The 6,627-nt window shown below is 41.8% G+C and overlaps 1 long non-coding RNA gene across 1 annotated transcript in view; it reads left to right on the plus strand.

The window, feature by feature from the left end:
* The window catches only part of LOC117954665, a 25,637-nt gene that overhangs the window by 8,145 nt on the left and 10,865 nt on the right, over positions 1–6,627 (plus strand). Inside the window, exon 3 of the long non-coding RNA XR_004658856.1 lies at positions 2,642–2,645. This is a non-coding gene — a long non-coding RNA (uncharacterized LOC117954665). The remainder of the gene's footprint in view (positions 1–2,641; positions 2,646–6,627) is intronic.

A 6,627-nucleotide genomic window follows, 5' to 3' on the forward strand; every position in this document is an offset into this window, starting at 1 on the left:
GTGTGTGTGTGTGTGATAAAACAGAAAGAGAGAGAGGACCTACTCCAAAGGCAAAGACACAATAAACTGGAAACATAGAGAATACAATTGAATTGAACCTGCGTCCCAGGGGGCTGGTGGCCAGGAACAGTCACTTGAAGAAAACGCCAGCAGCCGGTTGTTTGATCCTATTTCACTTTCTGTTGCTGTTGTTGTTGCAGCAGTAACACAAACTTTGCTGATCTGGAGGGTAGTCTGGTGGTCCAGGATCAGAGCATTGTGATCAGACTCCCGTCGCTGGGTGTAGCTGCTGTTTCTTTTGTGTTTTTTTCAAGTAGCAGCTACCTAGCATTTAACCACCATCCTGCTGTGATCGTCCCCTCGTCACCTAAACCGCCTTCTTTCACCGTTTTTTCCCAACATTGCACGCCTCCCCCCTCTCTGTCCACCACTGCAGCTGAAACACTCATCCATGCCCTCATCACCTCCAGACCGGACTACTGCAACAGCATTCTTGACGGACGACCAGACAAAAACACCAGCAAACTCCAATACGTCCAGAACTCAGCTGCCCACCTTCTCACGTCCACCGAGACCACATCACCTGTTCTCCACAACCTCCACTGGCTCCCAGTCAAATACAGAATTTCAAAATACTTCTCCTCACATACAAAGCATTGAATAACCTCGCCCTGTCCATACCTCTCCGACTTTTCCACCCGCTACACTCACACATGTCTCCTCGGGTCCGCCGATGCCAACACCCTCAAGACCATCAGAACTAAGCTCCGGACCTGGGGAGACAGATCCTTCTCAGCTGCTGGACCCACCCTGTGGAACGCCCTCTCCGACCACACCAAACCGTCAAGTAGCCTACCGTCCTTCAAACAGTCCCTCAAAACTCTCCTCTTCGAACTGTTTCCTGTTAATAGACTTTCCCAGTTTTTCCCTCGTTTTCTTTGCCCACCTCTCCTTCTTTACCTGTGTGTCTTTCTGTTTTCTTTTCATGTGTACGTACCTCTTGTTTGTTTGTAAACCAAAGCGTCTTTGAGTGTTTAGCTATCCTGTCAAATAAAAAGCCTAAAATTTCTAGTTAATTACTGAGTTGGTGGTTTTTTTTTTACCTGACTTCACACTCAAGTTTTTCCCAGAGAAGAATACTGTAAGTTACACACCCATCTATCCATCTGTCCTCCTCAGACTCACCACTCATACCCGCCCCAATGAAAAAAAACATTAAATTAAATCCTTGAGGCTCATATCACACAATACCAGTTGTGAGAAGGGATGCGTGTCAATGTTTACCAACCCTCACAAATGGCAAACAAGCATGACAGAATTGTGTGTGTGTGTGTGTGTGTTTGTGTGTGTGTGTGTGTGTGTGTTGGTGTGTGTGTGTGTATGTGTGTGTGTGTGTGTGTGCGTGTGTGTAGATAGAGCAGCTGCTACTCTCTGGGCGTCTCCTAGGACCACAGCAGGTCTCTGAACGTTTGTGCTGTTTGTTGTGTGTGTGTGTGTGTGTCTGTGTGTGTGTGTGTGCATGTGTGTGTGCGTGCGTGCGTGCATGTGTGTGTTTGCTTAGAGAGGCAAATGAAGGACACTTCAATAAGACGGCCAACAAAACCATGAGACAAAAGCCTGCATAACACACATACAAAGTTACATTTAGAGGAATGTTCTTTCGACATTTCCTCTTTCTTTAACTCTTTAAAGTAACATGGCCTCCAGAAATGTTGTGAAATTAGCGTGATCTCTTAAAATGTAAATGTTTTGCTTTTTCTGAATTTGGTATCGGAGCCTGGGACTTGACTTGCCGGGGGAAAATGACTCGGGACCAGTAGCATCATCAGCTAAAATCTCACCTGGATCTAAAGCCCCTTTACATGCATTAAATTGAGAGATGACCTAAGTGAGAGGGCTGCCCATGGACAGGCGCCCAAGCAGATGGTGGTTCAGTGCCTTGCTCAAGGGCCCCTCAGGAAGTAAACTGGCCTCTCTCCAGATGAGTAGGCTCAACACATTCTCACTCTCTCATTTCGTAAAATACAGACACTTGGTCATGTGCCTCATTGGCGTTTGTTATTCACGCTAAAAGTCTCCTTCTGCGCCGGGACTATTGACGTCACTTTTAAGTCTCTGGGTCCTGACGTATACTGACTGACATGCGGCGCAAGAAGAGGATAGTTAAGTTTGGGAAACATCGTGGAACAGGACAGGAACACTAGTCTCACCCCAACCAACCTCCTTACGCATCATTTCGGTCTTTCATATTACTTGCTAGCGCTGTTGCTCTTAATGCTGCTCATCTGCTCATTAATGCTCATCGTACAGTGCCGCGCTGGCGCTGCTGCTCTACCCAGTACGTTCCATACATACTGTCGCTCCCCGATGTAAGTCGAGTGCAGATGTGAGTTGCGCATGCGTCACTTTTTGACAAGTAGCATACATGATGCCAACGAGAGACTTCTGTCATGTCAACACAGTAAAAATGGACCTACTTAACAAAGTTGGTTCACTGCTGGCTAAAGCTAGCATCAAACACAACACAGGTTGTCAGTTAAATGGTGTTTTAGAGCTAACGCTAACGCTAGCAATCAATCAATCATAGATAGCTAAAACGTTTTTGAAATGATTCCCATCTTCTGTTATTGTTTGTAATGAGAAAAGTTTTTTATTTCACAGATTTCACAAATTTCAGTCTGAAGTGTTATGCTGTAAACCTTTAAATCTGAGCATGCGCAACTCACATCGGCACTCGGCTCACTATGGGGAGTGACACATTTGCTTTTTTGGGTCGTATCTGACGCTGAGAGCTACTGCCCAAGCGTCGGAGTACAACAACAAATTCTTTGAATTTCTATCCAGATGAAAACGTCCATAACCGCTGCGTTGCTTAGCAATGTTGCCAGTCCAATCCACGTGGTGTCCAAAAAATGTGCACTTTGCTGTAATGTGGGTTTGTAGCAGCAGCTTCAGATCAGTTAATATTGTTTAGACAGCTTCATGTTGACTGCCTTGGGGATTTTATTCAAGTGTTCACTTGTCCAGTTTGATAACACTTTTTGCCACTGCCGCTATATCCCTGAAATGTTTAATCATTCTCCAACTTTTTTATCTCTTTTCTTGTTGATACTAGTAATATATATGGCTAAACTGATCTATAATCAGTTGTGTGTACAGGCTGCACACTGCCGTACAGAGACAGAATTTACTCTTGGTCTGGACATAAGGGGATATTGTTCCAATGGTGTGTACAGCGCTGTATTAGCATTGACATTTTAAGCAATTTATTTTGTAGCCTAAAGGCCTAAAGCCAACCACCCTCCCCTTTAAAAATGCAACACGTTTATATTTATTTAACTGACCTACTTTTGCTTTTACTCAAGTATGTTTTTACTTGAGTAAAGTAACAGTACTTTTACTTGAGTAGCCTACAATATTCTAGTACTCTTTCCATCTCTGCTAATTACAAGGAAAAGAGAAAAGGTTTTCACATGTAACCCTTCCAATTAATTAATTCCAATCCAATTAATAGCTGGTGTAGCCTAGTCATTAATTTCATGCACAGCAGATCAGGAGAACATGCAAAAATGTCAAATGTGTCCAAGCTTACAACTTAGACATATATGGAGATTAATAAGAATACGATAATATAATCCACATCCTGTACTGAATGAGTGTATGATGAATAAATGATTTGGGTTTTAGTAAAGCACTTCCCTTAATAAGATTTCTTCCAATGCACCATAACTTAAACAACAGCTCCGGACTATTGTCTGTATTTACCCTGTGTTACTTCTAACAATGATTACTCCTAAACTGAGCTCAGACGCTGTAACTGCAGCCAACCAATTATAGGTGTTCGCCAACTGCTGTAGGGCTGCTCAATTATGGAAAAGAAAATCCTAATAACAATTATTTTAGTCAATAATGAAATCTTGATTACTCATTGACTTTTGAAAAGTTGTTGCATTTATTTAACTTAAAATCCAGTTAAACAAATCAACAGTGAAAACAGCTTGATGTGGGAAATTTCCCTTAATGTGCACAAATTATGCATTTAGGCTTTTTCCCTTTCCTTGATCGAGTTGTATATCTTTTTGGGCATGTAATAGCTTTACAAAGTGAAAAATTCCCAAATACTTACCATCTCCAACAGAAAACACTGTTCACCAACCGCTCCAATCAGCTCTACTGTAGTCCAGGCTTTACTTCTGTGACAAACGTGTGTCACTTTGTAACACAGGTTATAATGCTCGCCTAGCTGCTAGCGTGGCACACCCTCAAAATCTGCTCCTGACTGGCTAGTAGTCCGTACCTAGGTACTGCGGCATGTGCATCTCCCAATAAAGGTGAAACAGAAGTGTGATGCATCACTCTGTAGCTAAAACAGAGAGGTTAACACACAGGGTGAAAAGAGGAGCTGCAGAAATGTGTAGCACGACAAAAATGTAGTGGTTTTTGAAAATTAAACCACATAAACCTATTCTGATATAACCTCTAAATACAACAATGAACCTAAAAAGGAGCATAATATGAGCACTTTAATCCTTTTCTTGTTGAACCTTTTGAATTCCCCCTATTCACAACACAAGACACAATAAAATTCTACTTACAAAGTGCAAAATAATAGTTTTTCTAGATTACATTGCTTTGTGATTGTTAGAAGCCTAAATCAAAATTGCAATGAAAATTGTATTAGTTATAATTATAATTTTATTCATTAATTAATTATAATTATAAATATTGTACCTACTTAAGAGGAAGTCTAAATGGCCAACAGGTCCAAATGCAGCCTGTAGTTTTACTCCCAGAGTGTACTTCATAATACTTCTTCATGTTTAAAGGTCAAGTGTGGTCCATGTTGCTCATGCTGTCATTGTCTCAGAGCTGTGCTTCCCTCTAGTGTTGAACATCTGTCTGCATCACATATAAATCCATCTGAACAGAACGGACTAGTTAGTGACAAAACAAGCAACTGTAGTTTTTCCAAAGAGTGAAAACCATGAAAAGCAATATTTGAGGATTTTTGGATTTTTTTTTTTCTTCTTCTCTTTTTAGCTTTTTTTTCTTGCAGGATAATTAGTTCCAAATGGAGGCCATTGTTGTAAAATGAAAATCTCAATGTGTGTGTGTGTGTGTGTGTGTGTGTGTGTGTGTGTGTGTGTGTGTGTGTGTGTGTGTGTTAAAGATCTGACATTTAGGATCTCAAGTGCATCCCTCGGCTCAGTGTATTGTTCTGATGTTTGTGCTGTTAGCTCCCGCTGCTCAAGGTCAGGAAGCGTTTCTATTCAGGGCTTTATCATTAGACTAGACGATGAGCTCTGACAATGGCTCAGAGACAGATCGATTCACCTGGCCACGACGCTTTCACTCGCTGCTCTCCCAATCAATACTCCCTGTCAGGCTCAGCACGAGTCCGGCACGTCTCTTCTGCTCTGCTTGGTCTCTGATTGAAGGCCGGAGGAGGAAAAGATAAGGGTTGTTTTTTTTAACTTGATGAAATGTGAGTTAGTAAATATATCAGGCTAGATTGAATGTGTGTAAGGCTTTCATACACCATGGAGGAAGTAGTTATTGAAAGATTAAAGATCAGACTTCGGCTTTGTGGGGTCATGCAGTTGTGTGGTCTTGACCTACTCTTGTTGTAAAGTGTCCTGAAATAACTTTATTTATTCTATATATTGTTGTCATTTATACCACTTACATTCTGAGATAGGAGAAAAAAACGGTCTGGGTTGTTTTCATTTCTTTAAACCAATCACAATCGTCTTGGGCGGGGCTAAGCTCTGGCCGTGACTCTGGGTCTGCTGAACAGTTTTGGGAAGGAACTTGTTCAGGTGTAACCCCTCAAATGAAAACGTCACATACAATATTAAATTAAGTTAACTGTTCACACAATACAGCAACGCAAGCTATTTAAATGAGCTGGATACATAATTACGCCTTATTAGCTCTTACCAGTGCATCTTTGTGTGTAGTTCGGCCACAGCAACCCTCACCAGCCGGTCTTAAAACGTCCCAGTTAGAGAGGAAATGCCGTAAACATATTCTTTGTAAATCTTTACAATCATTCCCCGAAAGAACCAAGCAGGCCTGCCTTGTTCCACGATCCATATCTTCTTCAAAACCTGACATTTTCAGCGTGTAGAGGTCAAGCTCCAAGTTTGCTGTTGCTTCCCGAAGCGAGAACAGAGAGAGGAAATAGAGGGACATCCGGCTCGATGTCAGGCAACTATCCTGGAAATGTACTTCCGTATATCCAGACTGGTGTTGATGTGACGCTTAGATGCCACCACGTGTGGTTGGTTGGGGTCTGTTCATGGAGCTCATTGCCATTAGAAAAATAGAAAGATAATTATGCCAGCCTTATACAAAAAATGTTTCAAGATTAGTAAATGGGATGTTTGGTTGCCTCCAAATTAGATGGGAAATAGTCTCAAGCTAGTTTTAACCACAGAATGTATTCTAACATTTCCTGTGTACTTGCATTCTGTACAACAGCATCAGTTCTGTTTTAGAGTGTTTTCAGAGCTTTGGTGTCTAATTACTCTGACTTCAGCCTTTCTGCCCCCACAAAGGTGTGGGAAATGCTGCTCTGTGTGTGTGTGTGTGTGTGTGTGTGTGTGTGTGTGTGTGTGTGTGTGT

This window comes from Etheostoma cragini, chromosome 12, assembly GCF_013103735.1.
Source record: "Etheostoma cragini isolate CJK2018 chromosome 12, CSU_Ecrag_1.0, whole genome shotgun sequence".
In the NCBI taxonomy this organism is placed as follows: domain Eukaryota; kingdom Metazoa; phylum Chordata; class Actinopteri; order Perciformes; family Percidae; genus Etheostoma; species Etheostoma cragini.